The sequence below is a fragment of the Protopterus annectens genome, chromosome 3.part0 (assembly GCF_019279795.1).
Source record: "Protopterus annectens isolate FY-2018-M chromosome 3.part0, PAN1.0, whole genome shotgun sequence".
NCBI lineage: Eukaryota > Metazoa > Chordata > Ceratodontiformes > Protopteridae > Protopterus > Protopterus annectens.
The window spans coordinates 63,800,150-63,825,944 of NC_056731.1; the positions used below are offsets into that span (position 1 = coordinate 63,800,150).

The 25,795-nt window shown below is 34.8% G+C and overlaps 1 protein-coding gene across 2 annotated transcripts in view; it reads right to left on the reverse strand.

Annotated features, from left to right (window-relative positions):
• The window catches only part of GABBR2 (gamma-aminobutyric acid type B receptor subunit 2), a 3,943,409-nt gene that overhangs the window by 2,462,530 nt on the left and 1,455,084 nt on the right, over positions 1 to 25,795 (reverse strand). The gene's annotated exons all lie outside the window — the stretch shown is intronic.

Below are 25,795 nucleotides of genomic sequence, written 5' to 3' on the forward strand. Positions count from 1 at the left end.
TTATTTTATCCCTGTTACTATATTTACTACTTCTCGTACAGTTGGTTTAGATTTTAATTTCCATTTTCTAGTAATTTATTTTTGGCATCCACCATAATTAGATACAGCAAGACCTTACCATGTCTAAGTAATTTCAATTCTGTTTCATAGCTTAGAAAAATCATTTCCTTCATCACACCAATCTTTCCACCCAGCATCTCCAAAAGTGCATCCTTAAAGTCTGCCAACTTACCGCACTCCCAGAAAATATGTTCCTAATTATCTCTTTCTTCCCATCACATCTCCAACATTTGCTGTAATCCCAATCTGCCATGTTCTACTGGAAGAATAAGCTTATCCCACTTGACTTTTGCTATCTTCCCCTCCCAGATAACATCCTTCAGCTCCTTATTAATTGCTATCTGCAACTTCTCCTCTGGTTGATAAAAATACGCCTGAGACTAGAGGGACTAAAAACATTTTAACTATTTGTATCTTACTATCCACATCCATATAAAAAGCTTCCATTTTCTCAGTTTTTGTATTATCATTTGTTTAGTCTCTTCCCACATATCCTTAGCTGCCACACCAGAATAAGTTTTAATCCATACTCCTAAATACTTCAGTTTATCATGTCCCCATAAATATTGATATTGCTGAACCAATTCATATGTGGCTACATAATTTATCGCTATTGCCTTTGTTTTAGCTTCATTAATTTTGCATCCTGAGATTTGAAACTTTCGCAAAATATTCCACAACATTATAATATCCCTTTCTGCTTTTGTCAGGTATAAAATAATATCATCTGCAGATATAGTCAGCTTTTCTTGACTGCCATATCAATTATATCCTTGAATTTCTGAGTCCCTTATTTTCTTTGCCAATGGTTCTAAATATAATGTGAATAACAAAGGGGAAAGAGAACAACCCTGCCTGGTTCCTGTGCTCAAGCAGATATTATCAGAGAGGACTCCACCCACTTTAATTTTTGACTTTGATCCCTTATATATCATCCTAATCAAGCTTGTAAATTTTTCAGGAAATGCAAATCTTTCCTTTGCCCTGCTCATAAAATCCCACCTTACTTTGTCAAATGCTTTCTCTGCATCGAGACCCACCAACAACAATGGTATTTATTTTACATTCTGCTTCCTTCTGGATCATCAATCCTCTGTTAATGTTGGCAAATGATTGCCTCCCATCCACAAACCACATTGATCCATAGCTATCAATTTTTTTTCCAAAAAGATGCCAATGGGATATATTTAAATGACCCCTTAAGGTCATCAGGTGTTTGAACTATATGGCAGTTCCGTGACTTTATTCTTTTTAAGTCTGTTATGGACAAATTCAGGTCAATAAAGCCAAACCTCACTAGCTGTGGACATGCATGTTTAAGTCTTCTTATGACCTTATCAGCACAACATTAAGTGGATTGCTTGGCTAACCTTTATTAATGCAGGTTTTTGTACCCAGCTGATGTCCATAACCATTAAGGTGTCTGCAAAATATCCCATCAAACAACTAAATAAAAGAGCAATTAGGACACCCAATCAATCCAATTAGTAAAAAAAAAAGTAGTAAAAAACTACAAAAAACCTAGACAAGCTTGTGTTTTCACTAGTGGGGTTTGGCTTTCAGAACTGCCATATAGCTGAAACACTTGATGTCCTTCAGGGGTCATTTGCATATATCCGATTATCCTCTTTTACAAGAGGTTTTAATGAATTACACAGTGAAAAGTCTAGCTTGCCTAGGTTTGTGTTGTAGGTTTTTACTAATTGGATTGGCTGTGTGTCCTGTTTACTCTTTTACTTAGTTGTTAGATGGGATATTTTGCACACCTTAACAGTTAAATACATCAGCTGAGTATAACTACCCTGTGCTTCTAAAGGTTAGCCAAATAGTCTACTTATGCTGTGCTGAAGAGGTTATAAAAAGACTAAAACATGTATGTCCCCAGCTACTGGGGTTTGGCTTTATCGGACTGAGTTTGTCCATAACAGATTTAAAAAGGATAAAGTCATGGTATTCAGAACTGCCATTGTGTTGAAACACCTAATGTCCTTAACGGGTCATTTCCATATATCCCATTATCCTCTTTTGAAGTTTTAATGAATCACACAGCTAAAGGTCTAGCTTGGCTAGGTTTTTCTTCTAGTTTTTTACTAAACTGGATTGGCTGTGTGTCCTGTTTACTCTTATATCTATCAATTTTGGCATTACTTTTGCTATTATTTATGCTTTTTGTTTGTTAATTAAAAGCAAAGGCTATGCCAGCTGTTTCACTGAGTGGAATTCTCTAATTCATAAGAACCACTAACAACATTTTCTTACAAGGCATGGCAGAAATGGTTGTGATTGGGTCATTGACAATGACCACATAATTATGTCTTCAAGACATGGATGCCAAGAAATTCACCTCAAGAGTGAATATGTGATCCATTCTCTTTTTCCCCTCTTAAAACACTTCTTTATTGTAGTAGTCTAACTTTTCTCTTCTATTCAAAATTCTTTCTTGTCCATTAAAGTTGCTGTTTACATTTAATGACATTACATCAGTGTTAACCTATTCATTTTTGCATCTTTTTTCATGCCATCCTTATTTTCCATTTTTTGCTCCATACTCAACCTCTGTAGATTTTACTTCCTCAGTTTTTCAGATATTGATAGTTCTTCTCCTGTTTTTTTTTTAGTTTCCAAAATAGTCTGTTTTCTACCACCACTCATTTTTTTTCACCTTTTATTTGTTTTCCTAAATGTGTTATCCTTCTATTTCTGACATGTTCTCTTTCCCCATCCCATCCTCAGTAACTTGTCTTATTTCATCTGTTTCATTCACCAATTCTTCTACCATTACCCTTGCATCTGACTGTTGCTTCTCACTAAATTCCCTTTCATCTATTAATAATGAACAATCAAACCAGAAATGAGTGCCATGTCTGCTTATAATTTGTCCTTGAGTGTCTGTATTGACCACACTGTCCACATCTTATTTTAATACATTTTGACACTATTGTAACCAGTCCTTACAAAAAAAAACTATTAAGGTTGGTCCCAGCATTTTACATCTCCTTTTTCTCTTTTCCGCCAGTAATTATCACATTTGATATCCGAGTTACCTATACCTCCAATGCTCTTATCCTTATTGTCCTTATATCTATCTCCCTTTTTCTTTACAAACTTTTGATAAAAATACATTTTCAATGCTCTTTAATCATTTGAAGTTGTCCTAATCTGCATGATCAGTTTTAGGTTTCACTGCTTATGTAGGTTCTCAAACATATAATCTTTCCAAGGACAAATAAAACTTTCTCTTTTCCCCTGTCATTAATGCATTTTTCAGCTAACACAAAATATTCAAATGTTGACCCACATAAAGGTTCATTTTTGAAATGGATTAAAGCTCTAATGCCTGCCATACAATCCCCTAATGGCAAAACAACATTGTCTAAGATAAAGTACCTGTGAATAGTCTCTTATTTTTTTTTTCATTTAATTCATACTGCAAGTATTTTGAAAGCAGGTGCACCATTAGAACCAGCTAGTCCACTGACTAAACATACTACCTCATTGGGATGCTGTTCTCCATGTTGCCAAGTGGCATTTATGGATTCTTTGTAAAAAAGGATATTTACCATGGATGAAGAATATAGAAAGGAATGCCAAGACAGGAATCTAGTGGAAAAGAAATAATAGTCTGTTCAGAAATTGGCTGAAAATCAAAGTAAACACATGACAAAGAGAAGCAATTTTAAGGTCTCATCTCATATTTTGAAAAGAAAACAGGTCTGAATATTTGAATAAGTTAACTAACACAGAATAGGAAATGATAATAGGAAGAGAAGAAAAAAATGCCATAGTGGACAGAGTAATCAAAAGGAAGAAAAGGGGATGACATGTAATTCTTGATAAAGATACTACAGCTAGTCATGACTGAGTCTCTGACCATAACAACACTGATACAGCTAGTCATGACTGAGTCTCTGACCATAACAACACTGATGCAGCTAGTCATGACTGAGTCTCTGACCATAACAACACTGATACAGCAAGACATGACTGAGTCTCTGACCATAACTATACTGACTGATACAGCTAGTCATGACTGAGTCTCTGACCATAACAACACTGATACAGCTAGTCATGACTGAGTCTCTGACCGTAACAACACTGATATATGTTCAAGAAATGGATTTAATAGTTTCACCTCAACAGCAAAGCTTGATAGGTGAATTTCTCGATTTTTATTTATTTATTTGTTTATTTGAGAGCACATTAAATTGTTAAGATCAAAGGCCCAGTCATAAGTTTTAATATAAATGAGCCTTATATTAACAGTTAAAATGGGAAAAAGTGTCAGCAAGACATGTCCACCAGCTTTTAAGGATATTAGCTGAGCTGAGATATACTTTGTTTCTGGTTGCTATTTGAGAGGTAGCCTAGTATGAATTACAGCTTTTGAAGCTGTTAGCAAAATTTCACTGCAAGATTAAATGGCAGAGTTATGTCTCTAACAGCTTTTAAAGTGTTCATTGAATAGCATTGAACTTTGTTTCTGGCTACCTCTTCTGTAGCATGGTATGTTGCAGCTTTTAATGCTATTATTTATGTCTTGATACATTACTGAGGTGACTGCCATCAATGGGGTAGGGTAAGGCTTTCAAATAACAGCGACGTTTATTTGTAAACATCTCACTACAACAAACAAGCTTGTTATAACCAGGTCTTAGAACTATCTGCAGACTTTCTGAATAGTTTGAAGTCATGGAAACTGGTAGAATTGCTATAGGCTACATACAATGACCCAAAGGCACAAGTACAATCAGCATTCAGACTCACACTGGAGTTCCCCATTGGAGTATGTGATCATCAGGGTTCAGATATGAGCACACTCCTACTCATACTGGTGATAGCATCAGAAAACTGGTTGGAAAGGACAGATTACAAAGCTGCTGTATGAAATAGATGTTGCCCCACAAGAAGGCTCTGTTATGGAAATTCAACAAGTGATAGTGTACTGCAATACAAAACTGAAGGTACATGAGATGAAACTGAATAGGGAACACTGATGTCATAGCGGCAAATGAGAACAATTAGAAAAGTAAGAGTAATGAGAAAGAAGATAAAATAGTAGATCAGATTAATAGCTTCATGTACCCAGGAGGTACGGCTGAGGAGAAGGAAAAACTGAATGAGAAGGTCAAAACTAGAAACACTGTCACTCTGTAGGTGGCTGGCAGAGTTTCATAGGAAACTGAAAATTATGGTCACCAAAACTCTGGTGCAATCAGTGTTTCTATATGGAACAGAAACCTGGACAGTCAAGGGAAAACAGCTGAGGAAGCTTGAGGTCACAGAGATAAAGTCTCTCAAATGGGTACAAGGGCATGCACTATGAGACAGATGAAATGAGGACATTTGCCCATTAGCCCAAATGCAGACAAGAGAAGAAGAAAACAATAATGGTAGTTTGGTTACAGGTATAGGAAAGCAGAAGTTAATTTTGTAAAGCAGATCAGATTTATAAGAGACAGGAAGAAGGCAAGATGAAGCAATGATATCTAGGCAAGAAATAGGTTGAATGAATGGGAGAAGTCCTGAGACAGATCGGTATAGCTATCAAAGAAGTTAGGATAGCAGCACAGACTCAAGTGATACAATGCCCAAATCCCACATAAAATGGGGGAAAGTGGGCTAGAAAATAATAAGAATAATGACAATGATGACAGTATATGGAAACTAAACTGCCAGATTAATGAATTAATGGACATGCTCCACCTCAGTAAATCTAAATCCCTTAGAGCCACATGCTCGAGGGACTTGAACCTCAGCACAGAAATAAATAGAACTTGCTGGAGGGATAGGTTCATAACCCAGAGGCTCCCTTCGCTCTGGAATAGAATTCCAGTTCATGTGAGGCAGAGCACCTCACTGAATCTCTTCAAGAAGAATCTCGATAGGTGAATGGGGGATCGTAGGTTTGTCCCAGGGATTACTCCCGTGTCACTATTAGACAGAGGCACAGTAAACTAAACCTTAAAAAGGGCACAGTATACTCAAATCAAGGGGTGGCGTAAGCCATACAGAATTGGGCTAGGCTTATAATTGCCCCAGGGCAGATAGCCTAGTATGAACCTATGAACCTATGATTTTTCATGAACTCAATGTTTCTAAACAGAACTCTGTTTCTCCACTAAAAACCTGACTTATTTTGATATTTGCATTACATATTAAAGTGTAGAATAATGATACTGACCGCATCACATATACAATACAGGAGTATTATAATCACTCTACAACTTATAGTTTGAGGGCAAAATGAGAACTATCAGCTTCTGATAATTGTTGGCTTCTTCAAGAATCATATATTATAACTGTCATTTGACTTGAAAATTAGACTGGATGTGTAGCCCAGCAGGTTTATCCTGTCAATGTCATTTAAACTGAAATGTATTTCCAAGATATGCTGAAAGTCCAGTTCGTATACTGACCTATGCTGTTTTCTTTTTGTATTTATTTCGTACTTTTATGGAGAAAGAACTTGATTTGTCTTGCAGATCCAAAGTCTAATATAAGGAAGAATATAGTTTTTATAGGCACATTGCAACATCATCTACATACATGCATGCATATACACATACATACATGCCTAAAAAATTAATAAAACAATCTTGTGATTTCTGTAAGCTCAGTAGATTTCCTGTTATGTCAATTATTCATAAAGTTAATCAAAAGGATCGAGAATTTAGGTGAAGGAAAGGTTTGGAAGAGGTTAGAGAAAGGGAGAGAAAGAGAAAGTACTGCAAACCCTTAACTGTTGTCCACAGTAAGTATATATTATTAAAATGTTTTACTAGAGATTTTAACTTGCACTCCAGAAGCCTCTGTATACTGGTTTAGGCAAGGTAAAGAGGATAGAATATTCCATTTTACATCATTTTACACCATTCCCTATTGCATACCTCCACACACCAATAAACATCAACAACCTCCTCTAACCCTCTCCCAGATTAACAACACAGCTTCTCACATATCTCCTCCCAGCTTTTCTCCTATACCCTCCCATTCTATTCAAGCCACAAACTGGCCTCCTCACCTCCTATGAAACCACACTTGACACCAGTACTCTCACCTAGGAATAAAAAACACTTGCTATGGTACTCATTCCTCATTACTTATCTAGTCAAATGTGGAGACATACATCCTAACCCTGGCCCAACCTGTAATCCTAACCACAAGCGTAACCCCAAAGACTTAAACATACTTACACTTAACCTTAGAAGTATATGTAATAAAATAGCCCCGCTGCATGTCTGGATCGATCAAAATAAACGTGACATACTAGCCCTTACTGAAACATGGCTACATCCCAATGTAAAAGACTCAGAAATAATACAGCCAAACTTTGCAAGAACCAGAGGAGATAGATCTAAAAAAAGGGGGGGATAGCACTTCTATATCCCTCTACACTCAACACCACACCCTATACCAGTAATATACCCATTTTTTCAATGCTGAGGTATTAATCTCCTTTCTGAACCTTAATATATAAAAAATAATTTGCATAATAGTAATATATATCCCACCAGGTAACACTATAGCAGTGTTGAAAAATATTTTATCCTGGACATCCCAAACAATAAACCTTGAAAAATAATCTTAGGAGACGTAAATATAGATTGGCAAACCATAGCTTCCAACTCTTCCACAAATAGTATAAATCTGTATGTTTTTTCACAGCTTATCAATGCTCCAACAAGATACAGCAAAGATCTTGTCTGCCAATCCACCCTAGACTGGATCCTAGTATCCCACCCTGCCAAATACTCCTCTTCCAGTACACTGCCTAGCTCCCTGAGTGATCATCTGCCAGCTTACTCCCTTAGAACAAACTCCCAACAACTAAGAGTACACACTATAAAATCAGTTAGGAACTCAATTAATTTTTATAAGTATAAATTCAACAATCTCCTATAGGAAATAGACTGGACACCGTTTAAACAACTACCCCTTAATGATGCTGTACTATACTTCAATAACACCTTCCTTCACATACTTTATACACCACCTCCCATTTGTATGAAAAGAATCAAAATAACTCAGCACCATGGCTCTCTGAGGAATGTAAACACCTGATGAAGCAAAGGGATGTAGCCTGGATAACCTGGAAACTAAACAGAAATGAACAAAATCATGTCAATTTCAAAACACTACGTAACAAAGTGACAACACTAATAAACAGAGATAAAAAGTCACATTATTCCCAGCTTCAACTCCAACGTAAAATCAACTCCAGTAAATTTTGTCACTCCATATCTCTACTTAACCCTGGAAGAAATGGAGAGCACACCCTATCACCTGATACCCCTCCATCACAAATAGCCAAAAACTTTAACAAGCACTTCATAAAATCAATATCAGACCTACTTACTAACACTCCTAATGCTGGACCCCCCACCCTTCAACCTATTCAGACACTGACCCCAGACCATCAACTACTTCTAACCCTCTCATTACTAACCCCCTTACTCAGCAAAATGTCATACAAACTCCATTTTCATTTCAATCCATACCCACTGACACCATTAAGAAATGGCTACAAAAACTAAAACCCTACTCTACTTCAGCTGACAATCTCCCCCATACTACCTCAAACTGGCTGCTAACTCAGTTGCCTACCCAATCAGTATCCTTATAAATAGGTCTCTATCCGAATCAGCAGTATCTACCATATGGAAACAATCTCACATCACCCCCATCCACAAAGGAGGCAACTCTTTTGATCCATCCAATTTCCATCCTACATTCATCCTGTCACCCATATCCAAAATTCTCAAGAGAGGTATCCATCAGCAGGTAATGCAATATCTAGTGCAAAACAATCTTTTAACCAAAATCCAACATGGCTTCTGACCTAGCCACAGCACAGCTACAGCCCTATTTTCTTTCACAGACACCACAAACAAGGCCAGAGATGCAGGATGCTATACATCCTCAGTATTCCTTGATCTCTCCAAGGCCTTTAATGCAGTGTCTCACCCCTTACTTTTGAACACATTGTCTATCTTAGGCTTCTCACATAACACAGTAAAATTTATTTCAGAGCTACCTAAAGGATCGTAAACAAGCAGTGAAATGGTCCAACAAACTCCCACCCTTTCTCCACAACCCTACTGGAGTCCCCCAAGGCTCCATCCTAGGACCCCTATTCTTCAACATATTCACAAACAACCTTCACACTGCCTCTCACCCTGGGACCCTGATTCAATATGCTGATGATTCCACCATAATCTGCACTGCTCAATCACTACCAAAGCTACTCTCAAAAACTCAGCAGTCCTTTACAGCAGTTGAATCCTGGCTGAGAAATGCCCAACTCTTTCTTAATCCAAAGAAGACAAAACTAGTGCTCTTTAATCCCAAAAACACCTCCCCTGTCACTGATCATTTCAACATCCTTACATCTAACAACACTGCCATAGAAACAGTGCAGGAAACCAAACTTCTAGGTGTTATCAATGACAATAAACTTTCATTTCACCCCCATATACACCAAAATATAAAGAAAACTCATCAAAAACTGGGAATCTTATATAGAAACAAATATTGTTTTTACTGCAGCAACCAAAACTACCCTTGCAAAAACATTTTTACTTCCATCTCTTCTGTATGGTGCCCCTATCTTAACAACCTTACAAAATTCTACCCTGTGCAAGTTGGAACAGTGCTACAACAAAGTTGCAAAGTTTGCCATAAACTCTAAATATCACACATACCACTGTAAACCACTTCTAGAATTAAAATGGCTTGAACTACCCAACCAACTTGCCTTTATTCAGCTATCCACCTTGAACAACCTTATTTTCAAGCCTACTGCCTGCCCTGCACTAGCCAGTCTAGTCACACCTTACACATCAAATCTATCCCTACGATCAGAAGACAAAAATCTCTTAGCTATCTCAAAACCCACAAGAAAACCTGGACACCCTCTGTATACATACTCTCTCTATATACATTGGAATTCACTACCTCTAGCTACCAGGTTTATTCCTGGCCTAAACCATTTCAAAGTTTCTTTAAAAAATCATTTCAAAAATACATTGCTCTGCTCCTGCATAAAGCCTGCCTAATGCTCAGATCTTCCTCTTCTCTTACATTTCAATCCCTCACAGACTGTAAGATTCTGCCTACTGCGGTGGTGGTGCTGCGGTAGCGTTGTAGCCTCACAGCAAGACGTTGTGCCGTTCAATTCTCAGCTAGTACTTCTTCTGTGTGAAGGCATGCGTGAATGGGCATACCTTCATTGAAGGTTGTGCATCAGGGCTGGCAAACTCGGCACGTAATAAATCTACTGCCAATCATTAGCGGACCGGAGTTCCGCTGTGGCGACCCCTAACCTGAAAAAGCCGAAAGACACAAACAGACTGCAAGATCCTAAAGCTCTTCTAACTCCTTCTCGGCTTCTATACCATATTCTTAAGCTGCTGCTCAGGCTTTTATTGCTTCTATCCTTCTTAACGCTCTCTCGCTATACGTCTGCATCACTAACTTTCTGGCTGCTATTTCTACATCATGTATGATAAGAGTGACTATTATCGTCTGAAATGTTTTAACTGTATAGAACTGTTTAGATGTGTAGTAATATATTACAACATCTTGTAGCAGTTTGTTCTTTCAACTTACTTTTTGTATTTCTAATGTAATCTTTATTGCATTGGATTCTACTCTGTATTGTATTGTATGTGGAGTTTTTCTTACCAGGCCTCTGCTGAAAATGGGTTCTGTAGACCCAGTCAGACCACCCCAGTAAACAAATGTCAAATAAATAAATAAAATAAATAAATACATTTCAGGATGTAAAAGAGTGTATTTTAGGGAAGTCCGATACAAAATAAATGCTGACTTATTAATTTTCTAAAATACATTATACACACTACTTCCAATTTTCCCTTTCTACAACCTTGGTCTGTATAAGTTTGCAATTGGGTTTTTCACTAAGGATATATGTTTTCCCTAGCATTCCATTATTAACCATACTTGATTTTCTAACATTAGGGTATGCAAAACAGCATTAATCCTAAAAAATAGCAGCAAATATACTGAGATCTGAACTCAACACACTGATATTGGACTTTACCAAAATTAATGGTGATAATTTTCCCATCTTTTAGAAATCTGTTCATCCCATGAGCACTGAACTCGTTTTACTTTTAAATGCTACAGGGAAAAGAACAAACAGTTTTTAGGAAAAACATACATTTGTACATCCCTTCCATTTAATGTTTTCTCTGTATTTTTTTAGTTTGAGCTAAATTTGTCCATTAGTAGTTTAGCTATATCATCTGGATCTGAGTATGTGATATCATTAGCTATTAGCTTTGCAGAGTTTTGTGCATTATTTCTCAGGTTTCTAACATAGTTAAATAAGGCTTTTTTTGGTTATCCTTCATATTTGTGCCTATTTTTACATCATATCTGGCTTTAGTTGATTTGATTAGGGCGAGTAGGGTAGAGGGCTCCCTGTTAAGTTTAGCAAGAGTGTTTTTATCATTATAAGACTTAAGTCAAATTTTGCATGCAATGATCTTTTTTCTTTTATTATGCAGCCTGTTTACATTTGAGTTCTAACACAGAGGTTTCTTCCGAAATTTGGCATTGTATTTACTTTGGAGAGAGACAGATGCATCTACGGAGCTAAGAAACCAAGAAAGCATCATCTATCAAGTAAGTCCAACTAAGAACCAAAACCACAAAAAACTCACTAGTTAATTCTACCACTCAGTATCACTTCACAATGACAATAGTTTCTAATAAGTAGTATATTAAAAAGTTTAGTGAAATCATTCAAGCAAAGCAAACATAAGCACTTCATCAGACCCAATCCTGCCTCATAATGTAATTACTTAAATAATGAGTAATTCATCACATGCTTATTGGACAGGATGTATTACAATTGTAACACTGATATGGTGGTTTGCCACAAATTTTGATCTTTTTATGTGTATGAATCTTAATAGCATTGTTTAGTTTGTTGGTTTTTGCTATAAAGTATTGAATCATTATTTTATGCTGCTTGGTGGTTAACTGATCTTTCTTAATGCCATGCTCAAAGCATTGCGTTGATGTAAGTGGACTGGATACATTTACTAAGGTATCTAAGGATGTTATTTTAAACCCATTGAATAACTTAGTGTCAAGACTTTTTTACTTGTATACAGCTGTCTAACTGCCTACAGTTTATCTTGTGGTTTATTTATTTATTAAGAATGTTGGAAGCCCTTTTTTATACTCAACATGTATTATTCCACTTAATATGCGCTTTTGTCCTTAAAAGAAATAAAAGGCATAGAAATACTTTCTTAAATTTTTGCCTGCTGGTACCTCTATCTTTGTTGACCATTTTTTTAAATGCCACCATAATTTGAAAAGGTAACTTTTGCCTTACCATAAAGAGATGGTTTTGAATAATTTAGCCTTTTTAACCATTTGCTTTTTTTCTGTGGAAAATGTATTATCTGCCTTAATCCCTTTAAATGCACTTGAAATTGTACTCTTTTACTTCCTAATGCTTTTTTGGGAAGTTCCTAAAAAGTTTACCAATGACTGACAATCTTTTTATTGACTTTTTTACTACTTTTGATTTCCCTTTGGCATTAACTTCTTTTTTACATGTTTGAGTTTTGCTGTGCAGTATAATCCCTATGGATCTGTTTTTGCAAATTCCATTTTTTAGATGATAGCCATATATTTGGCATTATCTTTACTAATACTTAAAATATGTTTACTGGTTGCTTGAAATTTTTTTTAATAAGTGTATTCATTTTTAACCTGAAAAGCATAATCTTTATTTTTAAAATGAGGGAAATTCCCCGGGCTCATTGATACATTCTTTGTTATACATTCAATTTATAAAATTTAAATCAGGTTTACAGTCCAAAGTGGTGGTGTGATTTCAGTGTTAACGTTTTTGACAAAAAAAAAAAAAAACATGCTGTCATATGCACCTAGCTGTTCCAAGTCAGCCTCTAACATGATGTTACCATCCTTGAAAGTTGCAGGAAAACTCTCTATTCACTGACTTGGTGAGTGTAGGAATCACTTGTCTGGATCCATTTAAGTTTTTTTCCCCTACTGCAACAAAATCACTGTCTTCCGGTTCACAATGAGGACATATTACTCTGAAATGTGTCCCCTTTCTACTCTCTTTTACGGACATTATTACTCTCTTTACGGACATTATTACTCTGTATTTTAATCTATTTCTTGATACACCGCAGGTTCTGAAGCTTCTTGTAGATTTTTGATTCCTCACCACTGATAAGTATAAAATTATTTTTTTTTTTACTTGAAAGCTCATTGCAAAAATATATTGTATTTACAAAAAGAACACAATAGCTGCATTCTGAGAAACACAAACAAGTAAATATGAATTTAGTGAAAGTCAGAGCTATTTTATTAACAGAATGTACATGAATCAGTACACAGCTATCTAGTCATATCACCAGCCATGATTGACTGGCTCCATAGATTTTTAAAGTCACCGTCCAAATACTCTTCCATCTTCTTATCTTTTCCAACGGGCATGACCAGTTGTTATGAAGCCTCTATTCATCATGTAAATAGACTGCCTTACTCATAGCCATTAAGTGCCTGGCCCATTTACTGCCTAGAAGATTTCACACTGTTTAGCAAACTTCCTTATGATCTGATTCCATATTGTTTTTCTTTGCAGAATTACATGCTAATTTTCCTATCATGTGACTGATGTGGAACACCATCTCTCTGTGCTGTTAATGATAACCAAGCTTCCAATTTTTCTGCGTACTTAAACAAAAGTGTCATAAATGTCTAAACTATTTTAACTTCAGCCAACATTACTGGTGGCTGACATGCACAAATCTGAAAATTATATTCTCCAGCTTTTGGAGTATGTGCATATTTTGTGTGGAGTATAGAGCAAGGAGGTAGAGGCTATATTCAGCTCTAGGAAGGAAAACCCCAGCACATTTGCCTGGATAGAACTTAGTGTACCAGAAGCAGTGTAGTAAGTACAATGTGAAGATGACAATGAGTCTGTATTGGAACAATTGATGTGTCTGAGCTAGGTCCCCGTCACACTGCATGATGACATTTCCATACACATTAAGCATACAGCTGTGCATCCAAAATGACCTGAGGCATATGCTGTCTCAGTAGCTTCATTGCAGTCTTATGTTGAGCCCCACAGGCTGTGTGTGACCCCAAGCCCAGTTATATGACTTTCTGTCAGTGGCTACAGCATACCTGCTACCTGTTGAATGGATTGTTGTGCCAGCCTAGGTATGGTTGTCATTGCTTCATGTAGGAACATTATGTCTGCTGCCTAATCTTTTATTAATATAACTGAATTTGTGTCCGGAATTCATAAAGCATAACAGATGTTTATTTTTTTAACTATAAAGTGTCCTGTAAAAGAATATAGCTTCTTCTGCCAGAGAAATCTATCTTGCTGGAGTTTAAGATTGCAACACTCCGGTTAGTTTGAATATTGGTGTATTTGAAATACTTCAGTGCCTGGAACTGTCATTTAGTAACAAACTATATAATTAGAGGTGGTACACTTCTCTATGGACTGGTCATTTGCAGTACACTGCTGTCCAGTTTCCATTCTTATAGGGGAACCTTTATGAGTGTTTCTGTTTAGGTTGACTTTCGATGTGCACGGTTTCATTAGACTATTTTGATTCTTTCTATTTCTGACAGTTTCATCTAAATAATGTTAAGACTGTCCTATCTATCCCCCTAGAGGTGACATCTGAAGATTACTCCACTGCAAGGAAGTTCAAGTTTTACTTGAAATAAATGAGGCCACAATACAAACAAAAGATCATTCACTTCAATAATTGGCTTAGCTTCTAGGGTCATCCAAAGGGGGTATAATATTTATCATGCTGGAGGGACATGCTACAGTCTTAACTGCTTTGCCAAGGACGACCTGTAACTATCCCCCAAGGCTAAACCACTGTCCACCCAGGTATGAATTTGTTAGGCAATGTCTGTCTCTTTAAACTTACAACATAACAAAGCAGATTCCAGGTAACACTAAGGTATTGGCTGCCTGGAGCTAAATGCTTTAACAACAATCTCCACTCTCTACATGCATTTATTGTCTTAGAAAAGACTGATATATGCACTGGCATGGAGACCAGTCTCAAGACCAGTGAAAGCACCCCATCAGTGCAGGGTTTCAATGCCCACCACACATTCAGGCCCACAGCACTACATGAAGGCACCAAAGGTGGTAATTTCTCCATATTCCTTACATTTCACCTCCACACTTATTACACAAGATAATGGCTTAGAAGTCTTCTAAGTCCAACTTATTATTAAGAAAATCTATTTGTTATTATTATTATTATTATTATTATTATTATTATTATTATTATTATTATTATTATTATCATCATCATCATCATCCTATCATAGTTAACTATAGGACCCCCTTTATGTCCAACCTAGCCCATATCTCTAACCTATATAATATGGAGACCCTGCACATTAAATCCAAACACCATTCTCCTAAGAGACTTCAAATACCTCTCCATTAACCAAAAGACTTATACAACCACAAACATGCATGTACAAAAATTTCAGAACTTCATCATTACAAACTCTCTGACCCACCTAATCTGCAATCCAGCATGGGATGATAAAATCCTGAATTTGGCCCTAACCAATATGGCACAGCTTTGCACCCCATCAATTGTAACTTCATCCCTGGTCATATTAGAGCATAAATCAGTCACATTCACCATAACACTGAAGCCACAAGCATCATTCAACACCTCAGTATTCAGAGATTATGAAAAGGCTAATCTGCTAAAACTGGAAGATGACTTGACTAAAATCAAAATCCCCTTCCAACATGACAAACCGCTACCTGCACAGAATGCGTTGATGTAAACTTCTGTATACATGCAAGCAGCTACATAGATGCAAAACTCAAAAAAACTCACTAGATTGTTATATCACACTTTGCACTCCATAGTGTCAGTAGTTTCCAGTTACTAGTTTTATAAAAGTTTAGCGCTTTCATCCAAACATAGTAAGCACAAGGACTTTATCAGAACCAATCTTGCTGTTCTGTGAAATCACTTAAATAATGAATATCTCATCACATGATCTGCTAGGAGTACAACAACTTCATAAATAAATGCATGCATAAGTATAGATGATTACCTAATTACACAAATGTAGTAATGTGGAGCTGGGGGCAGAACTGTGTTTTTAATTTTATATTTGTTTCCACTTGAAACCTTTGTGTTAGATTCCATAATGACATCTGCATTTTATAGAATGACATACTTGCAAAACTTAACTTTAGACTACTGTGGTAAAACTACTACATTCTTAAAGTTTAATCATCATTTTTCTGGTGATACATTAAACTATACTGATGTCACCATTAGTAAGGGGGGACATAGTCTTTCTTCTAACATGTATAGAAAATCTACATTCTCCACTAGGTTTTTATTCTTTGATAGTTGTCACCCATTTGCACAAAAGACGAGTCTATTCAAGGGGCAATTTTTGAGATTAGCTAGAATTATTTCAGATAATGAGGCTTCTTATAAAGAGTGTCATGTATTATTGTCAATGTCTACCAAAAGATGCTATTACATGGACTTATTTAACAAAAATAAAATAAGAGGTTTATACATGAAGAGACTACATATATACCCTCGTGTAAGGAAAGAGCACATAATGGTTCCTAGCTAATGTGGTAGTTCAAGACAATTTTAACAGGGTAATGAATAATGGACAGTAAAAGGCTTAACAAGGAACTGGCAAATATTTTAGTTTAATACTCATTGGAAAGAGCTTTTTAGTGAAAAAACAAGTTTTGTATACAGAAAACAGACAGAATTTAAAATGCAGGTTTGCAGATCTTAATGAAAAACTGTCCTTGAAAATAGTAGGCAAAAATGTACTAGAAAATGTCAGAGATGAAATCAGTTCATACATATGCATATATACATATACATATATATATATACATATACATATATATATATATATATATATATATATATATATATATATATATATATACATATATATATATACATATACATATATATATATACATATATATATATATATATATATATATATATACACATATACATATATATATATACATATACATATACATATATATATATATATATATATATATATATATATATATATATATATACATATACATATACATATATATATATATATATATATATATATACTTATACATATACATATATATATATATATATATATATATATATATATATCTATATCTATATATATGTACTTGAGGGAAAACTCTCTTATAGAGTCAAGAGAGACATACAACCTTTTATCACAATATCACCTGTACCTCAAATGATTTAATATATGTAACTATATGCAATTTCCGTCAGCCATCTAAGTAAGAAAAACAGAATGAACCCTATGTAAAAGGATTTATGAACATTATCTACTTCTGTCAGTCTGTCTAAGTAGGTAAAACAGAAAGAACCCTGCCTAAAAGGATTTATGAATGTTATTACGATACTGACAAAAGCAACAAGACCAATGCATTATATAGACATATACTGCTATGCCCCAACTGACAATTTTAAATTGAATATTTTGAAAAAAATACCTAGCAAACCTAAGGAAGGACAATGGAGAACCAAGATAAAGCATAGACAACGTGTAAAAATTCAGGTTCAGTGCTGACATACCCCAAGTCTTAACTAAATACATACAAATCATATGTGTGCTCAAGCAGGATGCAGTGAGCAGCTAAACTTTGGTTATGAAAATTTCTACAAAAATATTAACTTTTACAAAGAACGTGAGAAAATATGTTTTTTTTTGCAATTCAGTTGTTGTAGTTATTGATGAATTTACTGTTAAATGGGAATCTTTAGGGAGTTTTTATTTCTCATTATTCATTTATTTAATAAAGATAATTGTATATACTTAAGCATTTATTTACTTATGAAGTTATTTTGTCTATAATATTCTTAAAAGAGAGAATGGAAAAGTCAAATAGTAAACAGATTATGCTAATCAGCTAAAAAATAAAACTGCAAATAAATAAAAATACATACATAAATAAATAAATAGAAATAAAACAGGGAAAGATAAAAACAGGAAATAAACAGTGGTTAAGTTACCCACCTTAAGCAAAGTACAGATGAAAAATATGTATATATTGTATATATCTGCTGTACAAGAAGATGGCCCACTCATACATTATTGTAAAAAATACCCTGAGAATACACAACAGAGGAAGCCTTCCCCCACTTTTTTCATAGTCTAAAATTAAAAACTATAAAGCAGTAAGTCATATAAATTCCATCATGCAAACTACCATAACAAAATTAAAAGTTAAGATCAGCACCAAAAGTCATATATAGTGACCTGTCTAAACTGTAAACTCTCACAGCCCCAACAGCTGCAAAACTGAAACAAAAAATATAAAAAAGGCAATTCAGTTATCACAGGGGCAAATGAAATGAAATGCCTTAAATGAAATGCGGACATTGATAAATATGTACCCCAATGATTTTAATTGTATGGAAGAAGGAGAGTGACAGCAGTCATAACACACCTTCGATTATTTAGCAAACATCCTTCTAAAAAAAAGAAACCCCTCCCTATAAAACTAAGAATGTAACACTGAAACTACCAGAGCATTTGAAAGACATAGCCCTCCACTTTTCCCTATATATATATATATATATATATATATATATATATATATATATATATATCAGGAATCAATGGGTCTATATCATATCATCAACGATGTATATCACTGAATGTCATTTTATCGAAAATGCCATTCAACCCCCCCACAACCCCCACTAACTATATATACCAACTCCGAGATCGCACTACAGTTGGGAAAGGGCAAATTTCCTGATCCCCACCATAATGTGATTGCAGTCGAATGGTTCGACGAATGGCATTTTTGATAAAATGCCATTCAAAATGCCTTTCAGTTATGTAATTCTTTGATGAAATAATATGGACCTGGAATCCATTGTTAGACCATTTGATAAGCATCCAGAGGGTAAGTTAGATAAGGACTGGATTATCATCACTGAGACAAGCTACTTTTAAAGGGTTGACTCACATAGATTTGGGACATGGTGTGACAGGAGGAGCAGGCATTTTGTCAACATACTGGGTACCAACATCAATATGGAAATTAAGAAAGTTCTCAGTGTTATTGGAGGTTTTCAGTAATACCACTTTCCACAATATAGACATACTTACAGCAGAAATTATAGCAATGGGAACAGTAGTTTTACAAAACAGAGTGTTACTAGATTTAATCCTGGCTTCAAATGAAAAAAAAATGCACAGATTGGTAGGGCATGAATATTGCATTTACTCTGAATAAAAAAAAATAGAGATCATCTGATTATAATTCAACAACCTTCCAGACTTCTTACATGCAAACAAGTTCATAGATCTCTGTGGGAATTGTGACCATTCTATGGATAGGTTCAGGAGGGATGCTTTTATTCTTTGTACTGTTCATGGCCTTTATTTTATTATATGTATAAGATATTTATATTTATATACAGATAATTATCTTAAAGAATGTGTGACAAGTAAAAATCTTTTGAGCCCACTGCATGCACACAAAAATAAATGATAACATCACTAAAAAAAGCAAGATAATAATAAACTGATTTACACATACTAAAAGAAAAATTCATGTTACTAATTGATTCATAAATTGTAGTGGTAATTATTAGAAGTTAAAATATGTTTAGACATGATACTTGTGTTTAGTATAGGCACACACAATAATAGGAGTGCTAACAGTACAGCCACACACTGTCAGCCCTATGTGGCACATGATGGGAAATTAAAGATATAGCACTTCAAGGAAGAAAATATGTAGTCAGATAATAAGAAAGTTTGTTGAATAGTGTAACAATATGTGGAAATTGGCTATATCATTTACTGGTTAATAGTAAAAGAATCAATTTACAAGGTGAATGGGGAGCTTTATAACAACTGGCTACACTTAAAGGAAAAGACAAGAAGTTGGTACAGTATTGGAGAGTGTCCATAATCATTCATTAGTCTATAAGTCATTGCTGCTGAAAACACTAGATAACCATTTCCTGAGTCAAGTACATTCGATATATAAAATAGCTTGACTCACTCATTAGTGTTTCTCAGGATGCAGCTGCTCTATACTGTCTGTAAATAAAATCTGTTTTGCAATTAGCCTTTGGGTCAAAACATTTATTTTATATTTAACAAATAAGAGCATCATTGTCTTATTATTAAGAAACCCAGCTGGTTCCCAGTCCATAAATAGCCACTTTCCTTCTGAAACTTCTGAATGACTGCTAATGCCTACCTCTGTCCCAGTTCCTAAAAGTTTGGGAATCTACTTACTTCTGGAGGAGTGTGGTAAATAACTAACCTGCATTTTCCTCTTGAAGAGTACACCAGCACACTGGAAATACATACCTGAGGGAGTAGAAACTCCTCTGTACAAGTCTTTCACAATTGCCAGTGTCACTACTTTGATAACATGGCTGACATTCTAAACTTGCGTACGTCGCCTCTATCGACAACCATTTCATAGCTTAACTTTCTTCTAGCTCTTGCTGTCAGATTGTCTTTCTCGTACAACTTCTCTTTCCTCCAACATGCCTCCTGCTTTTGCTTTCTCCTAGTCTCCCTTTTATTTTATGTATAGTAATTAATGCCTATGGATAATATACAGAGTCGTTATGGTTTTATTCTATGATTGATGGTATTTTATTTTATTTTTTTATGGGTAAATAATTTCTCCTAATTGAATACTGATGCATTTTGTCCTCCCCCTTTTTCAATCAGCTGCATATTATGTCACTTTGATCATAGGCATTTTGACAATATAATTGTAAATATATGCAATACTAATCTTTATTACTTGCATTGATTGCTTTTAACAGTAGGTTTGTTTCTATGACTTTTCTGTCTATACTACTGTCATTATTTCTGCATCTATTTTATTTGTAATATTGAAATTCTACAGTTATTTTTCTGAGTCTAGTTAATTGCCTGTAAGGCCTGGGCCATGCCTAAAAGGGTCCTTGGGCTAATGTGCTTATCCAGCTATCAGATATCAAATAAATAAATAAATAAATAAATAAACATAAATAAATTTGAAGATAGCAGCAGTAATGCGAAATATGGCTCTAAATAGCATATAATATAGATAAACTTTTGATTGACTGGCTAGTGCTTTCACCATGTACTGTGGCTTCACCAGACCATATACATACATAAATATAAAAGAAAAACATTCTTTATATACTTACAAACAACGCTCATTAATTTCAAATCTTCATTCAACGAACCAGCCCCTAAGTTGTACGTCCCCACGTTAGCTGTTCTAATTGATATATTTACCAGCCATCCATACAGCCACCCACTATATTCCTTTCATTATCCTGTTACATTCCAGCAGAAAGAAATGGTCAGAATAACATCAAACTGGATTATAATCCACTCAAACAGACTGATGGTAAGAAACATGCTAGATTCTTGCAGATGCTGAATAGCATAGAAAATCCTCTGATGGTTGAGTTGGCTTCGAATGAAGGGACACCACAAGAGGAAGGTACAAATGTGGATCATTATAAACTTAGATTATTAGCAAATAATATTGAGAATGATGCATTTAAGCTAAAGCGGCTGCAGATGCAAAGGTTTCACTTTGAAGCATGTTTACAATATAAAGTGATTCCAAGCACCTGAGGCTGTTAAAAATGCCAACATATGGCTCACAATATCCAGAACTACTGAGTAGCTGGCAAAAACTCAACTTAGAAGCAAGTTTCAGCTATTTAAAATTGATGAATGACTTCTTTAAACCACATGAAGAGGGTCTTATATTAAGTATAGAGCAACAACAAGAAACATTTTATGATCAGTTCCCAGTAGCAATTGCTGACAAAGCCATGAGTGCAGTAGCAGATAATGTCAGCACCTATGAGCGTAAACTGATACAGCAAAAATGCAAGACATTAGATAGAGACATCACAGACTTTAAAAAAGGCCATGTTTTTTCATGGCCTAAGCCCCAGAGACTTTCAACACCTGCACAAGGGAACATGAATAGTGTACGTACATCTAATATGGACAGGGATGCAGCTAATTCTAAAATCAATAATAAAAATAGCAACATGATACGGAATAAAGAGAATGTAAGCAGCCCCTTCAGCTTAAGACAAATGGAGGTATATCAAAATGATATTGTGAACTCTATGAGTCAAGGAACGGGGGGGGGGCTAGTAAATACAGCTATTGAATTAATTAATATGGAAAACTCTACTACACAGCAAATTAATGATGTGCCACCAGGACAACCAGTAGTGAGGAGGAAGGAGAATGTACATAATACACCACAGGCTTTTCCATTTTTTTCCTCTACCCATTCGACAGAAGAGGGGATGACAGCAGTACAGGTCCAGAAGTCGAAGCAGGATGAAGAGTAAGCAACAACAGGAAGGGATAAAGTACTCTACATTGAAGAAGATGTGGAACCAGGGTTGAATAAGACTATAGTATGGAACATATCACAAAAATGTTTAACTAAGACTGAATTATCTGTGTTACAGAAAGGCCTTTCATTTATTCCAGCACAGATGGCGGGTATTTCAGATACAATTATAGACTTAAAATTATTTCTAAGGAATGTCATGCTGAAATTGAATTTTCCTAATGAAACAATGAAAGGTATTGATAACTTTAAAAAATTAAGTACTTTTATGCCAGTTAACCACCCAATTTTGGAAGCATTTGATAAAATCTGTGAGGATGAAATATATAATTCATTAGGGGATCATAGAAATGGAAATAGATACATGAATTTGACACAACAAGAAAAAGAAGCTCTGTCTAATCTTAAGGAAGACACACAAATAGTTATAAGACCTGCAGATAAAGGGGGCATGATTGTAGTTATGAATAGAAATTATTATTATTAATCATTATGTAGAATGCTTGCTGATGATAAAACATATAAAACTATTACGATGAATGATATACAGGATATGTATAAAATGATAAGGATAAATATCAATGATTTCATGGCTAGTCATGGCATTTCAATGGAGTTACTTCAGTTCCTTACAGTAGATAATCCATTAATACCATCCTTCCAAGGGCAACCTAAAAATCATAAGGATCTAATAATTCCACCATTTAGGTCATAGTTGCAGGCCGAGGTTGGATCACTGAACCATTCTCCATATTTGCAAACAAATGAGTTTATTCATCCAGGTACAGGAGAAAAATATAGAATACGGACTACAGCTACTTGTGATAGTAGAAATATAATATACTTAGCACAATGTGATCATTGTTTACATTTTTATGTTGCTAAAACCAACAGGACATTTAGAGAAAGAATCAGAGAGCACATGAATAGTATAAGAAATAGGGATTTAGTAAATGCCCTATCCAAATATATAGAAGGGAGTGGGAAATACCATGACTTTAAATTTATGGTATTAGAACAAGTTATATGTGGGTAACATTGGGTAACATTAAAAATCTGACAGAACCGAGTGAGCTACAGTGGATTCTAAAGTTAAGAGCAGAGAAGGGGTTGGGATTAAATGGTAAGCTGTCTATAAAATGTGCCATAGAAGCACGTGGACTACCTAGGAAATGGATAAATACATCATAGTATGATTAATGATATTATAAAAAAGTATTAATTAGTTCTGTACAAATATTGCTCCCTGTTTTAAGATCTGATCTGTTTACATCATTTCTTATGTTAAAGTATAATGTAGGTAATAGCAAAATAGCTAATAGTCCCTGATAAAGGGTAGTATTACTTGACTTTATAGGGATATGTAAATCTGCTATGTAGAGTAAATACACGCACATTTTATTATGTTTTGACTACCACCATGTATATCTATGCATGAATAATGGTTGAATTTATCTGCCAGTTCTGAGCGGTATAGTCTTGCTCACCTCACTTCATTTATGCAGGTATATATATTGGTCTGAAACAGTTAACCAGAAGATTGTATAATGGTTTAGCTAACTATAGATAATAAATTATTAAAGGTGTTTGATATATATTATACCTTACATTAGAGTAGTGGATGATGTATCTATCCACTGTCCTTATACTTGGTTCCACAAAACATTTTTTCTATAGTTATAGTTTGTTCAATAGATGTTGATGTTAGTGCATTTTTATAGGTATGTTTTATCCTATCTTATTGTACGGGTTGATGTACTCGCCCGCTACTCCTGCATTTGGTTCCATAGTGATCTTCTCTATTGTCTATTTAATATATTTAGCTGTTAGGATTTTTACAGTAAGTTTTTATAGTAAGTACTATGAATATTATAGCCTAATATAACTAGGATGCTAGGAATTTTAAAAGAATACTAGCATCTATATATCTATATATGTTTTTTTGCATGATGGTTAAAAGTGTCTCTGGTGGTACAATGCTTATGCTTGTGAGTATAAATAATGAATATTATAGTTGATAATGTACATAGATAGGATACTAGTAATTTTAAATGCATTCAAGCATTTTTATACACATATATTTCTTGCATGATGGTTGAAAGTGTCTCTCATGATAAACTGTTTGTTTGTGAGCTACATGTGTTGGTTTGTGCAAATTGCATTGTTATTCATATTTATAGCTAGCTACTGATTAGCTATATACATAAAATTTGTAAAGTTATTAAATTATATTCCAAGCACATAAGGATGGGGGGTATGACATCACCCGATCTGCATATTGACGTGTCGCTGAAGGAGTGAGTGACAGTAATTAAACAAGCTAAGACTGCTCGTGGAAGATATATCATACAGTCTTTGGTGGCTTTGATCTGGATTTTTGAATAATCTGTCCAGAAGCAATACGATATTCATGTAATATGGCATTCGATTAAATGTTAGGAATTGTTACTAGAAGGACAGTATAATCTGTATTTTAATGATTAATTGGTTTTAATGACCTTTTCATATATATATATATATATATATATATATATATATATATATATATATATATATATATGAGGCTTTTATTATTTTAGAGTAATTGATTTCTAATAGTTTGGATGGTTACACAAATAGAAATATATTAGCAGTACTTGCTATATTAAGCCAGCTGGAATATAATGGGATAACGAAAGGAATATAGTGAGTGGCTGTATGGACGGCCGGTAAATATATCAGTTAGAACAGCTAACTCTGGGAATATTGTTATCAGTAGTACATCTGTTGATTCAATACACTAAGCTGGTATATTAGTATGGTAGAGTTACGGTTACCACCTGTCCCACTTTGCAAGGGACAGTCCCTCTTTGGGCAGTTGTGTCCTGCAAAAAAATTGTAAAAATGGCAAATGTCCTGAGATTTTAGGGAAAAATTATTTCCTATATTTTATGTAATAGTTGCATAAAACAGTTATTCGGTATCTGAAACACCTAAATGTTATAAGAAACAGAATAATCAGCTAAAATGCTAAAAGAATAAGCTTTTATTTAGGCAAAAAAGTGAAGTTCTGTCCTTTGTACTGGCTGCTTGTATGTTTTGGCCTGCAAAATCTGATGTCTGTACCACAATTGTCCCACTTTGGCCATTTGAAAAGGTGACAACCCTAGGTAGAGTATGCTTTTAGTAGCTATAATGTATTTACGTAAATAATGCATTTATAATTTATCACGATGATATATAGATATGTACAGTGCTTTTATTGCATAAAGCATTGAA